The sequence below is a fragment of the Rhinoraja longicauda genome, chromosome 7, assembly GCF_053455715.1.
Source record: "Rhinoraja longicauda isolate Sanriku21f chromosome 7, sRhiLon1.1, whole genome shotgun sequence".
Lineage (NCBI taxonomy): Eukaryota > Metazoa > Chordata > Chondrichthyes > Rajiformes > Arhynchobatidae > Rhinoraja > Rhinoraja longicauda.
This window is the reverse complement of record NC_135959.1, coordinates 12582623-12604396: the sequence shown is the minus strand read 5'-3', so window position 1 is coordinate 12604396 and position 21774 is coordinate 12582623. Positions and strand designations below refer to the sequence as shown.

Below are 21774 nucleotides of genomic sequence, written 5' to 3'. Positions count from 1 at the left end.
GAAATGAGGAAAAACTTTTTCAGTCAGAGAGTTGTGAATCTGTGGAATTCTCTGCTTCAGAAGGCAGTGGAGGCCAATTCTCTGAATGCATTCAAGAGAGAGCTAGATAGAGCTCTTAAGGATAGCGGAGTCAGGGGGTATGGGGAGAAGGCAGGAACGGGGTATTGATTGAGAATGATCAGCCATGATCATTGATGTTGGCTCGAAGGGCCGAATGGCCTCCTCCTGCACCTATTGTCTATTGTCTATAGACCCAAAAGCTGGAGTAACTCAGCGAGACAGGTAGCATCTTCGGAGAGAAGGAATGGCTGATGTTTCGGGTCGAGACCCTTCTGAAGAAGAAGCCTCTCTCCAGAGATGCTGCCTGGCCCGCTGAGTTACTCCAGCTTTTTGTGTCTATCTACATTTCCTTATTCTTCTTTCATCTGACCTTTTCACACCTTAACTTTCTCTCTCTCTAGACTCCCTCTCTCCTGACTCTCAGTCTGAAGAAGGGTCTCGACGCAAAACGTCACCCATTCCTTCTCTCCAGACATGCTGTGAGTTACTGCCGTATTTTGTGTCCAACCTCGGTGTAAATCAGCATCTGCAGTTCCTTCCTACGCTTATCTATAATAAATTAATATAGTTTTCTCTGTTTTACTGTTAACCACGTTTTTAGTTGTGATTTTGCTGGCTATGTCTTTTCAGTTACTGTTCATCCTTTTTAGCTATGTTAATCCATGTCCACAAATTTAAATCAGAAGAAAAAGGAGCTAATTCCGTGATTTCTCTATCCTTGAGAATTGTGGAGACCAAGTCATTGAATATATTCAGGGCAAAGACAGCTGTTTTTTTTGAGCAGCCAAGTATTATGGGGAAGAGGTAGGTAAATATTGGTAGGTATAGCAAGGAACTGCAAATGCTGGTTTACACTAATGATAGAGAAAACAAGCTGGAGTAGCTGAGTGGATCAGGCAGCATCTCTGGAGAATAGGAATAGGTGACGTTTCAGGTCGAGACACATCTTTTGAATATTGGTATTGGTTTATTATCGTAACATGTACGAAGCTACAGTTGAGGGTACTGAGATAGCGTGAAAAATGTTTTATTCATGCAGAGAGGAAGAAGATTGACAGTGAGGAATGTGGTGGATGAAGTGCAGGAAACACAGAACAGTACAGCGCAAGAACAGGCCCTTCAGCCCACAGTCTTTGTGCTGGACAGGATGCCTGGTTAAACTGATCTCATCTGCCTGGACATAGAAACATAGAAACATAGAAAATAGGTGCAGGACTAGGCCATTTGGCCTTTCGAGCCTGCACCGCCATTCAATATGATCATGGCTGATCATCCAACTCAGTATCCTGTACCTGCCTTCTCTCCATACCCCCTGATCCCTTTAGCCACAAGGGCCACATCTAACTCCCTCTTAAATATAGCCAATGAACTGGCCTCAACTACCTTCTGTGGCAGAGAATTCCACACACTCACCACTCTCTGTGTGAAGAAATGTTTTCTCATCTCCGTCCTAAAAGACTTCCCCCTTATCCTTAAGCTGTGACCCCTGGTTCTGGACTTCCCCAACATCGGGAACAATCTTCCTGCATCTAGCCTCTCCAACCCCTTAGGAATTTTATATGTTTCTATAAGATCCCCCCTCAGTCTTCTAAATTCCAGTGAGTATAAGCCTAGTCTATCCAGTCTTTCTTCATATGAAAGTCCTGCCATCCCAGGGATCAATCTGGTGAACCTTCTCTGTACTCCCTCTAAGGCTAGAATGTCTTTCCTCAGATTAGGAGACCAAAACTGTAGACAATACTCCAGGTGCGGTCTCACCAAAGCCCTGTACAACTGCAGCAGAACCTCCCTGCTCCTATACTCAAATCCTCTTGCTATGAATGCTAACTTTTAAGTGGTTGTGTATCTTGTTGCTTTTCACGTAGTACGGCTGTGTGGTAACTCAAATTTCACTGTACCTGAACTGGTACATGTGACAATAAATTGACCTTGAGACCTTGTAACCTTGAACCCAGGCAAACCATGTCATACGTAGTGCGAAAGAGATAATAAACAAGAGTGCAGAATATAGTATAAGAAGATAACTGCAGATGCTGGTACAAATCGAAGGTATTTATTCACAAAATGCTGGAGTAACTCAGCAGGTCAGGCAGCATCTCGGGAGAGAAGGAATGGGTGACGTTTCGGGACGAGACCCTTCTTCAGACTGATGTCAGGGGGGCGGGACAAAGGAAGGATATAGGTGGAGACAGGAAGATAGAGGGAGATCTGGGAAGGGGGAGGGGAAGGGAGGGACAGAGGAACTATCTAAAGTTGGAGAAGTCGATGTTCATACCACTGGGCTGCAAACTGCCCAGGCGAAATATGAGGTGCTGTTCCTCCAATTTCCGGTGGGCCTCACTATGGCACTGGAGGAGGCCCATGACAGAAAGGTCAGACTGGGAATGGGAGTGGGAATTGAAGTGCTCGGCCACCGGGAGATCAGTTTGGTTAATGCGGACTGAGCGCAGGTGTTCAGCGAAGCGATTGCGGAGCCTGCGTTTGGTTTCGCCGATGTAAATAAGTTGACATCTAGAGCAGGAGATGCAATAGATGAGGTTGGAGGAGGTGCAGGTGAACCTTTGTCTCACCTGGAAAGACTGTTTGGGTCCTTGGATGGAGTTGAGGGGGGAGGTAAAGGGACAGGTGTTGCATCTCGTGCGGTTGCATGGGAAAATGCCCGGGGTTGGGGTGGTTTGGGTAGGAAGGGACGAGTGGACCATGGAGTTACGGAGGGAACGGTCTCTGCGGAACGCAGAGAGGGGAGGGGATGGGAAGATGTGGCCAGTGGTGGGGTCCCGTTGTAGGTGACGGAAATGTTGGTGGATGATTTGTTGGATCCGCTGGCTGGTGGGGTGGAAGGTGAGAACGAGGGGGATTCTGTCCTTGTTGCGAGTGGGGGGAGGGGGAGCAAGAGCGGAGCTGTGGGATGTAGAAGAGACCCTAGTGAGAGCCTCATCTATAATGGCGGAGGGGAAGCCCCGTTTCCTGAAGAACGAGGACAATATAGTGTTCCAGCTACAGAGAAGGTACAGATAAATAAATATACATGCAATGGCCTTAACGAGGGAGATTGTAAGATTTGGTATTCGTCCCCAGCATCAGTAACATAAAAAAATATGAAAAAAACAAGCAAATTGTTCAGAATTTTCTATCCTTCAGATCCTTTTTTAGTGCAGTTGGGACCAAGATGAAAGCAGCCATCAGCTTGTTAAACAGAGGAGGGACTGGAGGGGATGATTGACTAACTCCTGCTCCAATTTCTAATGTTTATATGAATATAATGTGCATCAATCTCTCCCATTGGCGCTGGCCCTGGAGTCCTGATGACATCTTCATAAATCTTCTCTGCACTCTTTCCACATAGCGATCGCAATGAAGTTGCCACTGTCACGGTTGAACTCTAACTTTCTACGGTGAGTTTAATGGTGTATGTGCACAACTCCAGCAAACTTCTCATCAAGAAAAATTGCCGAGGTTGAAGGTGAGGTGTGCATGTGATTCACCCAGCAAGTGTAAAATGAATTGACCTTTGGAGATATGGAATTTGCAGCATCTCCCTTCCTGTTTGCTGATCAATTTGCACATTGTGGATCGTAGATTCTCTGCTGTGTTCTCAGTAAAATGTTCCCCATTACATTCGGCCCTTCGAGCCAGCATCGCCATTCAATGCGACTAGGCTTGTATACACTGGAATTTAGAAGGATGAGAGGAGATCTTATCGAAACGTATAAGATTATTAAGGGGTTGGACACGTTCGAGGCAGGAAACATGTTCCCAATGTTGAGGGAGTCCAGAACAAGGGGCCACAGTTTAAGAATAAGGGGTAGGCCATTTAGAACGGAGATAAGGAAAAACTTTTTCAGTCAGAGAGTTGTGAATCTGTGGAATTCTCTGCCTCGGAAGGCAGTGGAGGCCAATTCTCTGAATGCATTCAAGAGAGAGCTAGATAGAGCTCTTAAGGATAGCGGAGTCAGGGGGCATGGGGAGAAGGCAGGAACGGGGTACTGATTAAGAATGATCAGCCATGATCACATTGAATGGCGGTGCTGGCTCGAAGGGCCGAATGGCCTCCTCCTGCACCTATTGTCTATTGTCTAATGTCTATTGATCATGACTCATCATCCAAAATCAGTACCCCGTTCCTGCTTTCTCCCCATATCCCTTGATTCCGTTAGCCCCAAGAGCTAAATCTAACTCTCTCTTGAAAACATCCAGTGAATTGGCCTCCACAGCCTTCTGTGGCAGAAAATCCCACAGATTCACAACTCTCTGAGTGAACATGTTTTTCCTCATCTCAGTACTAAATGGCCTACCCCTTATTCTTAAACTGTGACCCCTGGTTCTGGACTCCCCCAACATCGGGAACATTCTTCCTGCATCTAGCCTGTCCAATCCTTTAAGAATTTTATATGTTTCTATAAGAGGCAAGATCAAGTAGTTTATAGTTCAAGGAGACCCACAATTAGTTGTGAAGGTAAATTTCATAAGGTCATAAGGAACAGGAGTAGAATTAGGCCATTCGGCCCATCAAGTCCACTCCGCCATTCAATCATGGGTTATCTCTCCCTCCTAACCCCATTCTCCTGCCTTCTCCCCATAACCTCTGACACCTGTACCAATCAAGAAATTATAACAGGCATGGATAGGGTAGACAGTCAGAACCTTTTTCCTAGGTTGGAATAATTATATACTGGAGGGGATAGCGTTATGGAGAGAGGGGCAAAATTTAAAGAGATGACCAGGGTAAGTTTTTTTTTTTACACAGAGGGTGGCGGGTGCCTGGAACATGCTGCCGGAGGGTGGTGGTGGTGGGGGGGTGGCAGGAATGATAGTGGCATTTAAGAGACTTCGGTTAGACATGAATATGCAGGGAATGGAGTGATATGGATTGTGTGCAGGCAGACAGGAGATGGTCTTGGCTATCATCTTCAGCGCAGGCGTTGTTTGCCAAGGAACCTGTTCCTGTGCTGTACTGTTCTACGTTTAACAACTCAACCTTGAGGGCTCTTGTCCACTTCTCGTCCACCTGTTCCAGTACCTCGTTCCATCTTACACCCGAAGCATCCCTTGCTAAGGTTAAACTCTTATAGTTTTAAAACATAAAACATCGCTTCTGTTTTAAGCAATAGGAATTAAAAATAGATTCCTATTGCTTAAAACAGAAGTATATTGATATGCAGTAGGAAGGAAATATCTTCTTATTTTTCAAATCTCTTCAGAGGCTTTTCCAGCCTGTCCTGGTTTTAGACAATAGACAATAGACAATAGGTGCAGGAGTAGGCCATTCGGCCCTTCGAGCCAGCACCACCATTCAATGTGATCATGGCTGATCATTCTCAATCAGTACGCTCGTTCCTGCCTTCTCCCTATACCCCCTGACTCCGCTATCCTTAAGAGCTCTATCTAGCTCTCTCTTGAATGCATTCAGAGAATTGGCCTCCACTGCCTTCTGAGGCAGAGAATTCCACAGATTTACAACTCTCTGACTGAAAAAGGTTTTCCTCATCTCTGTTCTAAATGGCCTACCCCTTATTCTTAAACTGTGGCCCCTGGTTCTGGACTCCCCCAACATTGGGAACATGTTTCCTGCCTCTAACGTGTCCAACCCCTTAATAATCCTATATGTTTCGATAAGATCCCCTCTCATCCTTCTAAATTCCAGTGTATACAAGCCTAGTCACTACAGTCTTTCAACATATGATAGTCCCGCCATTCTGGGAATTAACCTAGTGAACCTACGCTGCATGCCCTCAATAGCAAGAATATCCTTCCTCAAATTTGGAGACCAAAACTGCACACAGTACTCCAGGTGCGGTCTCACTAGGGCCCTGTACAACTGCAGAAGGACCTTTTTGCGGAGATATGTACAGCAACTGACTTGCTCTCCTGAACCTCATAGAAAAAAGTCTGATAAGAAATTCATCTCTCTCAATGTCCCCTCCCTTTTACCATGGTGCCAGACGTTCTCCATTTTAACAATTAGGTCTTTCACATTAGCCTTTTTAATTTCCCTCTTCAATGCCATTTCCTCAAACAGTTCTCAATAATGCTTCTATACCGTTTGGAAATCAGAATTTCTGGGAATGTAGATGGACACAAAATGTTGGAGTGACTCAGAGGGACGGGCAGCATCTCTGGATAGAAGGAATGGGTGACGTTTCGGGTCGAGGCCCTTCTTCAGACTGAGAGTCAGGGGAGAGGGAGACACAGAGATAAGGAAGGTAAGGTGTGAAAACGAGACCTCAAAGGGGATGGAGATCATGGAAAATGTGATTTGTACAGGTGTCAGTGGTTATGGGGAGAAGGCAGGAGAATGGCGTTAGGAGGGAGAGATAGATCGGCCATGATTGAATAGCAAGTAGACTTGATGGGCCGAATGGCGTTATCTTCGGTGTAAACTAGTATCTGCAGTTCCTGGCATTGTAGCTCTATTTATCTTCCCCAAATCTCACCTCCTGCTTTCAGCCTGACAAAGTGTCCCCACCCGAAATGTCACCCATCCCTTCTCTCCAGAGAGGCTGCCTGACCTGCTGAGTTATTGTAGCACTGTGTGTCTATCTCAATAGCCCACTCCACCAGCTAAGTTTTCCCTCACTGAGATTCAAGATTATCAAATGCTTCCCCTGTGAAGATGGCAGAGGATGTACTCCCACAACATTTAAAAAGCATCTCGATGAATACTTGGATTGCCATGGCTTAGAAAACTACAGACCGATATTGGTAAATAGAATTTGATTTGATTTTGATTTTAGATACAGCGTGGAAACAGGCCCTTCGGCCCACCGAGTCCGCGCCGCCCAGCGATCCCCGCACACTAACACTGTCCTACACACACTAGGGACAATTTTTACATTTACCCAGTCAATTAACCTACATACCTGTACGTCTTTGGAGTGTGGGAGGAAACTGAAGATCTCGGAGAAAACCCACGCAGATCACGGGGAGAATGTACAAACTCCGTACAGACGGCACCCGTAGTCAGGATCGAACCTGAGTCTCCGGCGCTGCATTCGCTGTAAGGCAGCAACTCTACCGCTGCGCCACCTGGGTGGGTACTTGTTGGTCAGCATAGACATGGGGGGCCATTGCATCCATTTCTGTGTTTTATGACCGTATAACTCTGCTACATAATCTGTGCCAGAGGACAGGAGCTGGTTTACTAGGTGCATCATATATGCTTGTGATCCCCGTTGTCTATGTACCATCTTGGCTTAATCAAAGAACTGTCAACCAAATTTATTATGTTTAAGTAAACAGAAACCGTCATGCTAAACTATGTAGGAAGGAACTGGAGATGCTGGTTTAAACCGAAGATAGACACAAAAAGCTGGAGTAACTCAGCGGGTCAGGCAGCATCTCTGGAGAGAAGGAATAAGTAACGCTTCAGGCAGAGACCCTTCTTAAATGCTCCTCTGCCATTTTCACAGCCCGATAATCTTGAATCTTCAGTCTGTGGAAGGGTCTCGACCCGAAACGTCACCCATTCCTTCTCTCCAGAGATGCTGCCTGACCCGCTGAGTTACTCCAGCCTTTTGTGTCTGTCTTCGTGCTAAACTAACATTCAATCCTACTTGCAAGGCAAATGTTTTGCGGGTCAATGCTGAACTGCAATCAGGGACGAGATGCAATAATGTTGATGCAATAATGGGATGGCACAGTGGTGGAGTTGTTGTCTTACAGCACAGTGGTAGAGTTGTTGTCTTACAGCACAGTGGTAGAGTTGTTGTCTTACAGCACAGTGGTGGAGTTGTTGTCTTACAGCACAGTGGTAGAGTTGTTGTCTTACAGCACAGTGGTAGAGTTGTTGTCTTACAGCACAGTGGTAGAGTTGTTGTCTTACAGCACAGTGGTAGAGTTGTTGTCTTACAGCGCCAGAGACCCGGGGTGAATCCTGACTACGGGTGCCGCCCGTGTGTTTAATAAACTAAACGCAACAACAAACGAAACTATTGACTGATGACTAGTGACTAATGAATGAACATGGAACATGGAGGGAAGTCAAGTTGAGGCCAAGATCTTACCGAATGGCAAAACAGACTTAAGATACAATAAGACCTAATCTAATTCCTATTTCTTACTTTCTTAAGTAGTTGGAAATGGAGCAAGGCTGGTCAGGAGTGATGTCAGGTGTTATTTTCTTCACACAGTGTGGCACAACCTGGAACTCTGCATCAAATGTCAAAACTGAAACTGAGATTGGTGAATCTTTGATGAGTAAGAATAGGAAAGGTCACACCACCGAGCTGGCTCATTGGATTTAAGACACACACTAGCTACGATCTAATGAAATGACAAACGAATTCGAGGTCTGAACAGCTTTCTGCTCTTCCTACTTTCCTGTTGATAAAACTCTGCAATCTCAGAAGCGTTATTGGTATTTTCAAGAATAAGTGTGAGATTCTGCGGCACACATTTTTTACACTCCATGTTGACCACTCGCATGGTGAAACATACAAGGAAAAACTCAATAACCGGCACGGTGGCGCAGCGGTAGAGTTGCTGCCTTAAAGTGCCAGAAATCTGGGTTTGATCCTGACCAGGGGTGCTGTCTGCATGGACTTTGCACATTCCCCCTGTGACCTTGTGGGTTTTCTCCGGGTGCTCCAGTTTCTTCCCACAAGCTAAAAAGATGTACAGGTTTGTTTGTTTACTTGGCTTTGGTAAGTTGTAAAATTGTCCCCAGTGTGTGTTGGATAGTATTATTTATTGCGCAGAGAGATCGCTGGTCGGCGCGGACTCGGCTGACCATATAACCATATAACCATATAACAACTACAGCACGGAAACAGGCCTGTTCGGCCCTACCAGTCCATGCCGACCACTCTCTCTGACCTAGTCTCATCTACCTGCTCTCAGACCATAACCCTCCAATCCCCTCTTATCCATATACCTATCCAATTTACTCTTAAATAATAAAATCGAGCCTGCCTCCACCACTTCCACCGGAAGCCCATTCCATACAGCCACCACCCTCTGAGTAAAGAAGTTACCCCTCATGTTACCCCTAAACTTTTGTCCCTCAATTCTGAAGCTATGTCCCCTTGTTGGAATCTTCCCCACTCTCAAAGGGAAAAGCCTACCCACGTCAACTCTGTCCGTCCCTCTTAAATTTTTAAAAACCTCTATCAAGTCCCCCCTCAACCTTCTACGCTCCAAAGAATAAAGACCCAACCTGTTCAACCTCTCTCTGTAGCTTAAGTGCTGAAACCCAGGCAACATCTGTACAGAGGGCCTGCTTCCTCGCTGTGCATCCCAAGTCTAAATCGACCCTGCAACCTGCCATAGTAACCAGTGGCCAGAGCCACTTTCCTTCCACACTTCGCTCAACCCCCATCCCACCCCTCTCCCCTCCCACCTGAGAATCAGAAGTTAGAGTAAATGCAGGGGCATTGCTACCATTCAGATATACTAAGGGCTGACAGAGATAGAGTTTGACTCTCGGGCAAAATGAACAGTGGACAAGCGAGAGAGAAATGTATTTTATGCCGGGTATAGTTACGATCTGGAACCACTGCCTGTGGATATTTGAAGCAGAGTCAATGAACACCTTCAACAGGGCACATGCTTTCAACTGATATTTTTAAGGCAGAGATAGATCGATTCTTAATTAGTACAGGTTATGGGGAGAAGGCTGGGTGGTAGTGTGAACTGTGAGGAAGATGCTATGAGGTTGCAGGGTGACTTGGACAGGTTGTGTGAGTGGGCGGATGCATGGCAGATGCAGTTTAATGTGGATAAGTGTGAGGTTATCCACTTTGGTTGTAAGAATAGGAAGGCAGAGTATTATCTGAATGGTGTCAAGTTAGGAACAGGGGACGTACAACGAGATCTGGGTGTCCTAGTGCATCAGTCACTGAAAGGAAGCATGCAGGTACAGCAGGCAGTGAAGAAAGCCAATGGAATTTTGGCCTTCATTGCAAGAGGAGTTGAGTATAGGAGCAAAGAGGTCCTTCTGCAGTTGTACAGGGCCCTAGTGAGACCGCACCTGGAATACTGTGTGCAGTTTTGGTCTTCAAATTTGAGGAAGGATATTCTTGCTATTGAGGGCATGCAGCGTAGGTTTACTAGATTAATTCCCGGAATGGCGGGACTTTCATATGTTGAAAGACTGGAGCGACTAGGCTTGTATACACTGGAATTTAGAAGGATGAGAGGAGATCTTATTGAAACGTATAAGATTATTAAGGGGTTGGACACGTTAGAGGCAGGAAACATGTTCCCAATGTTGGGGGAGTCCAGAACAAGGGGCCACAGTTTAAGAATAAGGGGTAGGCCATTTAGAACTGAGATGAGGAAAAACTTTTTCAGTCAGAGAGTTGTGAATCTGTGGAATTCTCTGCCTCAGAAGGCAGTGGAGGCCAATTCTCTGAATGCATTCATAGAGCTCTTAAGGATAGCGACGTCAGGTGGTTTGGGGAGAAGGCAGGAACGGGGTACTGATTGAGAATGATCAGCCATGATCACATTAATTGGCGGTGCTGGCTCGAAGGGCCGAATGGCCTCCTCCTGCACCTATTGTCTATTGTCTAAGGCGAAAGGGAAAATGGGATTAGGAGGGAGAGATAGATAGAACCACAGAAAATATGTGTAGGAGTAGGCCATTCGCCCCTTCGAGCCAGCACCACCATTCAATATGATCACGTCTGATCATCTAAAATCATTCCTGCCTTTTCCCCGATATCCCTTCATTCCTTTAGCCCCAAGAGCTAAATCTAACTCTCTTGTAAAAACATCCAGTGAATTGGCCTCCACTGCCTTCTGTGGCAGAGAATTCCACAGATTCACAACTCTCTGTGTGAAAAGCGTTTCCTCATCTCAGTCCTAAATGGCTTACCCCTTATTCTTAAACTGTGACCCCAGGTTCTGGACTCCCCCAACATTGGGAACATTTTTCCTGCATCTAGCCTGTCCAATCTTTTAAGAATTTTATACGTTCCTATAAGAAACATCTCATCCTTCTAAATTCCAGTGAATACAAGCCCAGTCGACCCATTCTTTCATCGTATGTCAGTCCCGCTATCAGTCATGAATGAATGGTGGAGTAGACTTGATGGGCCGAATGGCCTAATTTCTACTCTTATCCCTTATGACCTTTTGGCACTAGCTGGGCATGGGAGAGAACACTGCCGAGATGGCTTTTGATGAATTAAATGGGCCAAACACCCTCCTCCTACGCCTAACAACGCGACTATTCAATCAAATTAATTAACCGGTAATCATAAACTGGAGAGACGATTTCATTTAAACGTACAAACATCTTACAGGTTTTGACAGGAAAGTACAGGAACGATGCTCCCTTTGGATAGGACAAAGGTCCATGGTCTCAAGATTAAAGGTGAGAAGACATTTTAGCAGAAATGTCTTCACCCAGTGAACCTTTGGAATTTTTAGAGTTTAGAGATGCAGCGCGCAAAACAGTCCTTCGGCCCACCGAGTCCACGCCGACCAGCGATCCTCATACACTAGCACTATCCTGCCCCCTAGGGACAATTTACAATTTTTACTGAAGCCAATTAACCGACAGACCTGTACGTCTTTAGAATGTAGGAGGAAACCGTAGCTACTGGAGAAAACCCACGCACAGATTTTTAGATTGGGACTCAGGAGACTGCAGATCTTTAGCAAAAAATAAAAGTGCAGTCCAGAGAGAAATAGATTGGAGGATCCCATCCTGAAATGTCATCTGTCCTCTTTCCCTCCACTGATGCTGCCTGACCCGCTGTGTTTCTCTGTCATTTGTTTTCGACTCATCAATTTTCAGATGTTAAGGGAAACAAAGAAAATGGGATCAGTGCAGGGAAGTGCCATTGAGGTAAAAGGTCACCCATCATCTTACTGAATGGGAGAACAACCACGAGGGGCTGAATGGCCTCCCCCTAATTCCACCTCTTAGATTCTTGGTGCGGCTGAAGTGCAGGAAACACAGAACAGTACAGCGCAAGAACAGGCCCTTCAGCCCACAGTCTTTGTGCTGGACAGGATGCCTGGTTAAACTGATCTCATCTGCCTGGACATAGAAACATAGAAACATAGAAAATAGGTGCAGGAGTAGGCCATTCGGCCCTTCGAGCCTGCACCGCCATTCAATATGATCATGGCTGATCATCCAACTCAGTATCCCGTACCTGCCTTCTCTCCATACCCCCTGATCCCTTTAGCCACAAGGGCCACATCTAACTCCCTCTTAAATATAGCCAATGAACTGGCCTCAACTACCCTCTGTGGCAGAGAATTCCACAGATTCACCACTCTCTGTGTGGAAAAAAACTTTCTCATCTCGGTCCTTATCCTTAAACTGTGACCCCTTTTTCTGGACTTCCCCAACATCGGGAACAATCTTCCTGCATCTAGCCTGTCCAACCCCTTAAGAATTTTGTAAGTTTCTATAAGATCCCCCCTCAATCTTCTAAATTCCAGCGAGTACAAGCCGAGTCTATCCAGTCTTTCTTCATATGAAAGTCCTGCCATCCCAGGAATCAATCTTCTCTGTACTCCCTCTATGGCAAGAATGTCTTTCCTCAGATTAGGAGACCAAAACTGTACGCAATACTCTATAAGTATGGTCTCACCAATGCCCTGTACAACTGCAGCGGAACCTCCCTGCTCCTATACTCAAATCCCCTCGCTATGAATGCCAACATACCATTCGCTTTCTTCACTGCCTGCTGCATCTGCATGCCTACTTTCAATTACTGGTGTACCACGACACCCAGGTCTCGTTGCATCTCCCCTTCTCCTAATCGGCCACCATACAGATAATAGTCTGCTTTCCTGTTCTTGCCACCAAAGTGGATAACCCCACATGATCCCTATCCATCTATTCCTTGCATTTCCATACGCCTATCTGAAAGCCTCTTAAACGTCACTATCATATCGGCCTCCAACAACACTCTGGCAATGTGTTCCAAGCCCCCACCATTCTCTGTGTAAAAAAACGTGGCCCGCCCATCTCCATTATACTTTCCCCCTCTCACCTCATCCATCCTTCTAATATGGGTGGGATGGTGCTGCAGTTTTGTTCAGTTCAGTTCAGTGTAGTTTATTGTCACGTGTACCGAGGTACGGTGCAATCTTATGTTGCGTGCTATCCAGTCAGCAGAAAGACAACGCAAGATTACAATCGAGCCATTTACAGTGTGCAGATTGCATGATAAGGGACCTGAGAGGAGTTTAAGAAGATCATAGTTAAAGTAAGAAATGTTACAGTAGGCGTAGGGCGGCACGGTGGCGCAGCGGTAGAGTTGCTGCTTTACAGCGAATGCAGCGCCGGGGACTCAGGTTCGATCCTGACTACGGGCGCCGTCTGTACGGAGTTTGTACGTTCTCCCCGTGACCTGCGTGGGTTTTCTCCGAGATCTTCGGTTTCCTCCCACACTCCAAAGACGTACAGGTATGTAGGTTAATTGGCTGGGCAAATGTAAAAATTGTCCCTAGTGGGTGTAGGAGAGTGTTAGTGTGCGGGGATCGCTTGTCGGCGCGGACCCGGTGGGCCGAAGGGCCTGTTTCCGCGCTGTATCTCTAAATCTAAAAAAATCTAGCGGTTTAAGAGTATGGAGCGATTGTAATGTGTGATTGTAGATCTGCCTCTGTGGCAAGCACGCAAATAGTCGCAGAGGGACTAAAAAAGCTGGAGTAACTCAGCGGGTGTGACAGCGTCTCTGGGGAATCGGTGACATTTCGGGTCGAGACCCTTCTTCAGTCTCGTCCCGAAACCACCCATTCCTTTTCTCCAGAGATGCTGCCTGCCCCGCTAAGTTACTCCAACTTTTTATGTATATTTTCGGTTTAAACCAGCATCTGCAGTTCCTTCCTATGTAAGACATTCTTGCCATAGAGAGAGTACAGAGACGGTTCACCAGATTGATTCCTGGGATGGCAGGACTTTCATATGAAGAAAGACTGGATAGACTCGGCTTGTACTCGCTGGAATTTAGAAGATTGATGGGGGATCTTATTGAAACGTACAAAATTCTTAAGGGGTTGGACAGGCTAGATGCAGGAAGATTGTTCCCGATGTTGGGGAAGTCCAGAACAAGGGGGTCACAGTTTAAGGATAAGGGGGAAGTCTTTTAGGACCGAGATGAGAAAGGTTTTTTTCACACAGAGTGGTGAATCTGTGGAATTCTCTGCCACAGAAGGTAGTTGAGGCCAGTTCATTGGCTATATTTAAGAGGGAGTTAGATGTGGCCCTTGTGGCTAAAGGGATCAGGGGGTATGGAGAGAAGGCAGGTACGGGATACTGAGTTGGATGATCAGCCATGATCATATTGAATGGCTCGAAGGGCCGAATGGCCTACTCCTGCACCTATTTTCTATGTTTCTATGTTTCTAAATAGCCGCCTGGGTTGGGCACCATTGTCATTCACTCATCGCCACTACATGTTCAGCAGTCTCTGACTTTCTTTTACACGTGCATCCCTTATTGAACAAACCAAGTTGCTCTTGAGAATAGACCCCAAAAAGCTGGAGTAACTCAATCGGGTCAGGCAGCATCTCTGGAGAGGAGGAATAGATGACGTTTCGGGTCGGGGCCCTTCTTTAGGCTGAGAGTCAGGGGAGAGGGAAACGAGAGCGATGGAAAGGAGGTGCAAGACAAATCAGAGCCGGCCAAAGAGCCCACAATGGTCCATTGGTGGCTGTGGAGGAGGTGATAACGAGGCACACAGCAACATTAATCAGGACAGTAAATCTAGCAGGGTGGCTAGGATGGGGGATGAACAGAGAGAGAGAGAGAGGGAATGCAAGGGTTACTTGAAATTGGAGAAGTCATTATTTATACCGCTCTGCGTTGTAAGCTGCTGTTGAGAACACTGAAGCCAAGGTCTGTGTGATAGTTACCTGGCCCAGCAGGCATGGATGATTCTATAGAGCACATACAATCTACCTGACCTTGGACTCTCGCCTGCACACTTAGCCCGCCTACAGCAAGGTTACCTTCGAACCGAGTCAGGCAACATTACTACAAGTGAACGCACTGATGAGACACATCACCTAAACAGTGGAGTCCAAATCTGCCTCAAGGTTCACACTTCTCTGCTGTGTTGCCCACCGCTCTGCTTCCATTGACATAAAGGAGCATTGTGGCACCTTGAGGTGATATGTCTCGAGAAACCAGGCTGATCTCCAGTGAACGATGGAGGAATGTATGCCACGGTTGTTTAGCCTCAAACAAGACAGTCTCGGGTGGGATATTGGCTCATATCTGATAACCTTTACAGGGGCGGCACAGCAGGGCAGCGGTAGAGTTGCTGCCTTACAGCGCCAAAGACCCGGGTTCGATCCCGACTACGGGTGCTGTCTGTACGGAGTTTGTACGTTCTCCCCGTGACCTGGGTGGGTTTTTCTCCGAGATCTTCGGTTTCCTCCCCCACTCCAAAGACTAACAGGTTTGTAGGTTAATTGGCTTGGGTATCAATGTAAAATTGCCCCCAGTGTGTGTAGGGTAGTGTTAATTTGTGGGGATCGCTGGACTCGGTGGGCCAAAGGGTCTGTTTCTGTGCTGTAGCTCTAAATTAAACTCAACTAAACCAAGGAGAATAACGAGCTGAACACAGGGACAAGGGCACAGGCTAACTGCAGGCAATGGACAGCAGATATCATAGAAACATCGAAAATAGGTGCAGGAGGAGGCCATTTGGCCCTTTGAGCAAGCACCGCCATTCATTGTGATCATGGCTGATCATCCACAATCAGTAACGTGTGCCTGCCTTCTCCCCATATCCCTTGATTCCACTAGCCCCTCGAGCTCTATCTAACTCTCTTTTAAATTCATCCAGTGATTTGGCCTCCACTGCTTTCTGTGGCAGAGAATTCCACAAATTCACAACTCTCTGGGTGAACAAGTTTCTTCTCACCTCAGTTTTAAATGGCCTCCCCTTTATTCTTAGACTGTGGCCCCTGGATCTAGCTTGTCCAGTCCTTTTATAATTTTGTACATCTCTGTAAGATCCCTTCTCATCCTTCTAAACTCCAGTGAATACAAGCCCAGTCTTTCTAATCTTTCCTCATATGACAGGCCCGCCATCCCGGGGATTAACCTCGTGAATCTACGCTGCACTGCCTCAATAACAAGGATGTCCTTCCTCAAATTAGGAGACCAAAATTGCACACAATACTCCAGATGTGTTCTCCAGATGTGGTCTCAACTATACAACTGCAAAAGGACCTCTTTACTCCTATACTCAAATCCTCTCGTTATGAAGGCCAACATGCCATTAGCTTTCTTCACTGCCTGCTGTACCTGCATGCTTACTTTCAGTGACTGGTGTACAAGGACACCTAGGTCTCATTGCACTTCCCCTTTACCTAATCTGACACCATTGAGATAATAATCTGCCTCCTTGCTTTTGCCACCAAAAGTGGATGACCTCACATTTATCTACATTATACTGCATCTGCCATGCATCTGTTAACTGCCATCATTAATTGTTAACTGTATGTTTGTGTTGTCATTTATGAGCGGAGCACCAAGGCACATTCCTTGTATATGCACATACTTGGCCAATAAACGTATTCATTCATAAACTTATTCATTCATTCATTCATTCATTCATTTATTCATTTATTCTTCTGCCCACTCACTCAACCTGTCCATGTCACCCTGCAACTTCCTAACATTCTGTTCGCAGTTCACACTGCCACCCAGCTTTAGTTGCGGCCCCAGCACTGAGCCTTGCGGCACTCCACTCTCCACTGCCTGCCATTCTGAAAAGGACCCGTTTATTCCTACTCTTTGCTTCCTGTCTGCCAACCAATTCTCTATCCATGTCAATACCCTACCCTCAATACCATGTGCTCTATTTTTGCTCACCAATCTCCCCTTGTGGGACCTTATCAAAGGCTTTCTGAAAGTCTAGATACTCTACATCCACTGGCTCTCCTTCATCCATTTTACTTGTCACATCCTCAAAAAATTCCAGAAGATTAGTCAAGCAGGATTTTCCCTTCATAAATCCATGCTGACTTGGACCAATCCTTTTACTGCTATCCAAATGTGCCGTTATTACTTCTTTAATAATTGACTCCAGCATCTTCCCCACCACCGATGTCAGGTTAACTGGACACCTGTATGCCACTGAAATCTGTGCACTGAGTATGTTCAGGTCCAGCTGGCCCATTGAAACAAATCAGAGCATGTTGGCTCCATGGTGAGAGGTCACAGAGAACCGAATAAGGAAACATGTTCCCAATGTTGGGGGAGTCCAGAACAAGGGGCCACAGTTTAAGAATAAGGGGTAGGCCATTTAGAACTGAGATGAGGAAAAACTTTTTCAGTCAGAGAGTTGTGAATCTGTGGAATTCTCTGCCTCAGAAGGCAGTGGAGGCCAATTCTCTGAATGCATTCAAGAGAGAGCTGGATAGAGCTCTTAAGGATAGCGGAGTCAGGGGGTATGGGGAGAAGGCAGGAACGGGGTACTGATTGAGAATGATCAGCCATGATCACATTGAATGGCGGTGCTGGCTTGAAGGGCTGAATGGCCTCCTCCTGCACCTATTGTCTATTGTCTATTGAATATTTCATTTCATCAAATTAGTTTGCATGTTTTAGAGTGTGTGCATACATGCGTGCCAGTGTGTTTGTGTGAGCGTCAGTGTTTTTGTGTGTGCATAAGTGTGTTTGTGTGATTGTATTTGTGTGTGCTTAGGTGTGTTTGTGTGTGCGTCAGTGTGTGTGTACGTCAGTGTGTTTGTGCATGCGTCAGTGTGTTTGTGTATTTGTGCGTGCGTCAGTGTGTTTGTGTATGCGTGGGTGTGTTTGTGTGTGCGTCTGTGTGTGTGTGTGTCAGTGTGTGCGTGTGTCAGTGTGTTTGTGCGTGCGTAGGTGTGTTTGTGTGTGTGTCAGTGTGTTTGTGTGTGCATGGGTGTGTGTGTGCATGGGTGCGTTTGTGCGTGTGTCAGTGTGTTTGTGTGTGCGTCAGTGTGTGTGCGCGGCAGTGTGTTTGTGTGTGCGTCAGTGTTTTGTGTGTGTGTGTTAGTGTGTGTGTGTGTGCGTGGGTGTGTTAATGTGTGCGTGGGTGTGTTTGTGTGTGTGTGGGTGTGTTTGTGTGTCTGTAAGTGTGACAATAGACAATAGGTGCAGGTGGAGGCCATTCGGCCCTTCGAGACAGCTCCGCCATTCAATATGATCATGGCTGATCATTCTCAATCATTTCCCCGTTCCTGCCTTCTCCTCATATCCCCTGACTCCGCTATCCTTAAGAGCTCTATCTAGCTCTCTCTTGAATGCATTCAGAGAATTGGCCTACCCCTTATTCTTAAACTGTGGCCCCTTGTTCTGGACTCCCCCAACATTGGGAACATGTTTCCTGCCTCTAACGTGTCCAACCCCTTAATAATCTTATACATTTCGATAAGATCTTCTCTCACCCTTCTAAATTCCAGTGTATAAAAGCCTAGTCGCTCCAATCTTTCAACATATGACAGTCCCGCCATTCTGGGAATTAACCTAGTAAACCTACGCTGCACGCCCTCAATAGCAAGAATATCCTTCCTCAAATTTGGACACCAAAACTGCACACAGTACTCCAGGTGCGGTCTCACTAGGGCCCTGTACAACTGCAGAAGGATCTCTTTGCTCCTATACTCAACTCCTCTTGTTATGAAGGCCAACATTCCATTGACTTTCTTCACTGCCTGCTGTACCTGCATGCTTCCTTTCAGTGATTGATGCACTAGGACACCCAGATCTCGTTGTACGTCCCCTTTTCCTAACTTGACACCATTCAGATAATACTCTGCCTTTCTATTCTTACCACCAAAGTGGATAACCTCACACTTATCCACATTAAACTGCATCTGCCATGCATCCGCCCACTCACACAACCTGTCCAAGTCACCCTGCAACATCATAGCATCTTCCTCACAGTTGACACTAGCACCCAGCTTTGTATCAGCTTTGTGTATGCGTGGGTGTGTGTGTGCATGGTTGTCTTTGTGTGTGTGTCCGTGTGTTTGTGTATGTCAATGTGTTTGTGTGTGTGTCAGTGTGCTTGTGTGTACGTCAGTGCGTTTGTGTGCGTCAGTGTGTTTGTGTGTGGATCAGTGTGTCCGTGGGTGTGTTTGTGTGTGCATGGGTGTGTTTGTTTGTGCGTCAGTGTGTTTGTGTGTGTGTGATTGTTTGTACGTCAGTGTGTTTGCGTGTGTGTGTCAGTGTGTTTATGTGTGCATGGGTGTGTGTGTGACAGTGTGTTTGTGTATGGGTCAATGTGTGTGTGCATCTCTATGTGTCTCTGTGAGTTTGTCTCTGGGCGTTTGCGTGTGTGTGTATTTGCGTGTGTGCGTGCGTCTGCGTGTGCATTTACGTCATGCGTGTGTGTGCGTGTCTGGGTGTGTGTGTGCGTGTCTGGGTGTGTGTGCGCGTGTCTGTGTGCACATGCGCGTGCACTCGCATGTGGGCGTGGGTGTGCGTGTGCGGGTGTTTGTGCTTGCGTTCGTGCGTGAACGCCTGTGCGTGGATTCACACGTGCGTATATCTGTGTGTTTGTACTTCAAATAAAAGTCAAAATGTCATAATTAAACAATTAGAAAAATATTATTTTACATTTTCACACATAGTGGGTGATGTTGACTGTTTGTCAACATCAACGAGGTTCATGTGCACAGTTACTGCCTTCACAGCCAGTGAGCCTGCAGAGGGACCTCACTGGGGATTTGTACTGTTCTGACAGCACACTGGCAGAAGCCCTGGGCTGCCATGGGTCTTGCCAAAAGTGCTTGGAGCCAGGCACTAAACAGAAGGCACCAAGTAGTTGGTAGTTCAGTGCTGCTCCTACCACAACTGGAGCGCAGTCCTGAACTACTATCTACCTCATCGGAGACCCTCGTACTGTCTTTCATTGGACTTTTCTGCACTAAACATTATTCACGTTATTCCCTTTATCATGTTTCTGTACACTGTGAATTTGCTCGATTTTAATAACGTATTGTCTTTCCGCTGACCGGTTAGCACACACCAAAAGCTTTTCACTGTACCTCAGTACACGTGATGATAAACTAAACTCAACTAAACTTAACTGAGAGAAGACCATCCCCAGAATCACTCTCAGAACAGTGATCAGTTTGAGAGAGTGATTCTGAGAGGAATTCCTCAAATTTCTGAGCATTCTCAGCAGGTCAGGCAACATCTGTGGAGGGAAGGTAGGCAGAAGAAGTTTCGGGTCAGGACTCTTCTTCAATCTAGTTCTCTCTGGCCTGCTGAGTTTCTCCGCCACTTTATGTCCTTTAACTAGAGATTAGAGCATATGTACTCTCCTAGGTTAATTCCCGGAATGGCGGGACTGTCGTATGTTGAAAGACTGGAGCAACTAGGCTTGTATGCACTGGAATTTAGAAGGGTGAGAGGGGATCTTATCGAAACATATGATTATTAAGGGTTTGGGCACGTTAGAGGCAGGAAACATGTTCCCAATGTTGGGGGAGTCCAGAACCAGGGGCCACAGTTTAAGAATAAGGGGTAGGTCAGTTAGAACGGAGATGAGGAAAAACTTTTTCAGTCAGAGAGTTGTAAATCTGTGGAATTCTCTGCCTCAGAGGGCAGTGGAGGCCAATTCTCTGAATGCATTCAAGAGAGAGCTAGATAGAGCTCTTAAGGATAGCGGAGTCAGGGGGTATGGGGAGAAGGCAGGAACGGGGTACTGATTGAGAATGATCAGCCATGATCACATTGAATGGTGGTGCTGGATCGAAGGGCCGAATGGCCTACTCCTGCACCTATTGTCTATTGTCTATTGTCTCTGTCTCAATCTAAAGCAATGGTCTGCTCCAGCCACAATCAAGCAGCAATCTTGGAGCTGTGACCTGTCCCAGTATATTTTTATAAAATTAAAACATATTCGTCGGAGAGACGGTGGCAGAATCTAGAAAACGGGGCACAAAAAGCAGACATATCCAGTGAGGAGAGGGGCCGAGGTTTGAAAGGATGGCTGAAGAAGCTTGCGTTACATGAGAAGGAACCGCAGATACTGGTTTACAGCGAAGATGGACACAAAATGCTGGAGTAACTCAGCAGGCCAGGCAGCATCTCTGGAGAAAAGAAATAGGCGACGTTTCGGGTCGAGGCCATTCATTGGTTCTCGGTATCACGTAAGCATGGGAATCACTTGTTTCTCTCCTATCCTGAGAAGCAGCCATCCCATTCTGAACCAAGTACCTACTCAGCTCCTTCCGGATAGAATTATCTATCTCTGCAACACCTCTCTTTTGGAGTGTATTCTTTCTATCTTCCACCCTGCATTGCTTGAAGTCATCCTTTCTCTCAGACTAATGTGCATGTACATTTTAAGAGGGTTGGTTTCAGTGGATATTTTTAAGGCAGAAGTAGACAAGTTCTTGATTAGAACGGGTGTCAAGGTTTATGGGAAGAAGGCAGGAAAATGGCATTAGGAGGCAGAGATCAGACATGATCGAATCGCGGAATAGACTTGATGGGCCGAATGGCCTCATTCCACTTCTATCATTTGGGAACTTGTTTAAACTTCTGGCTACAGAGTAACACTAGCAATAATCGACTGGTTAAACAACATCCCATTGAAGTCTATAGCCATGCTAACTGTTCCGGATGTTTCCACCATGGGGCGGAGTGGTGGCGCAGCGGTAGAGCTGCTGCCTTACGGCGTCAGAGACCCGGGTTTGATCCTCACTACAGGTGCGGTCTGTACAGAGTTTGTACGTTTGCGGCACGGTGGGGCAGCGGTAGAGTTGCTGCCTTACAGCGAATGCAGCACCGGAGACTCA

General features: G+C 46.4%; 1 protein-coding gene across 6 annotated transcripts in view; it reads right to left on the bottom strand.

The window, feature by feature from the left end:
* The window catches only part of gabrb3 (gamma-aminobutyric acid type A receptor subunit beta3), a 649138-nt gene that overhangs the window by 8313 nt on the left and 619051 nt on the right, over positions 1-21774 (bottom strand). The window lies entirely within an intron of this gene.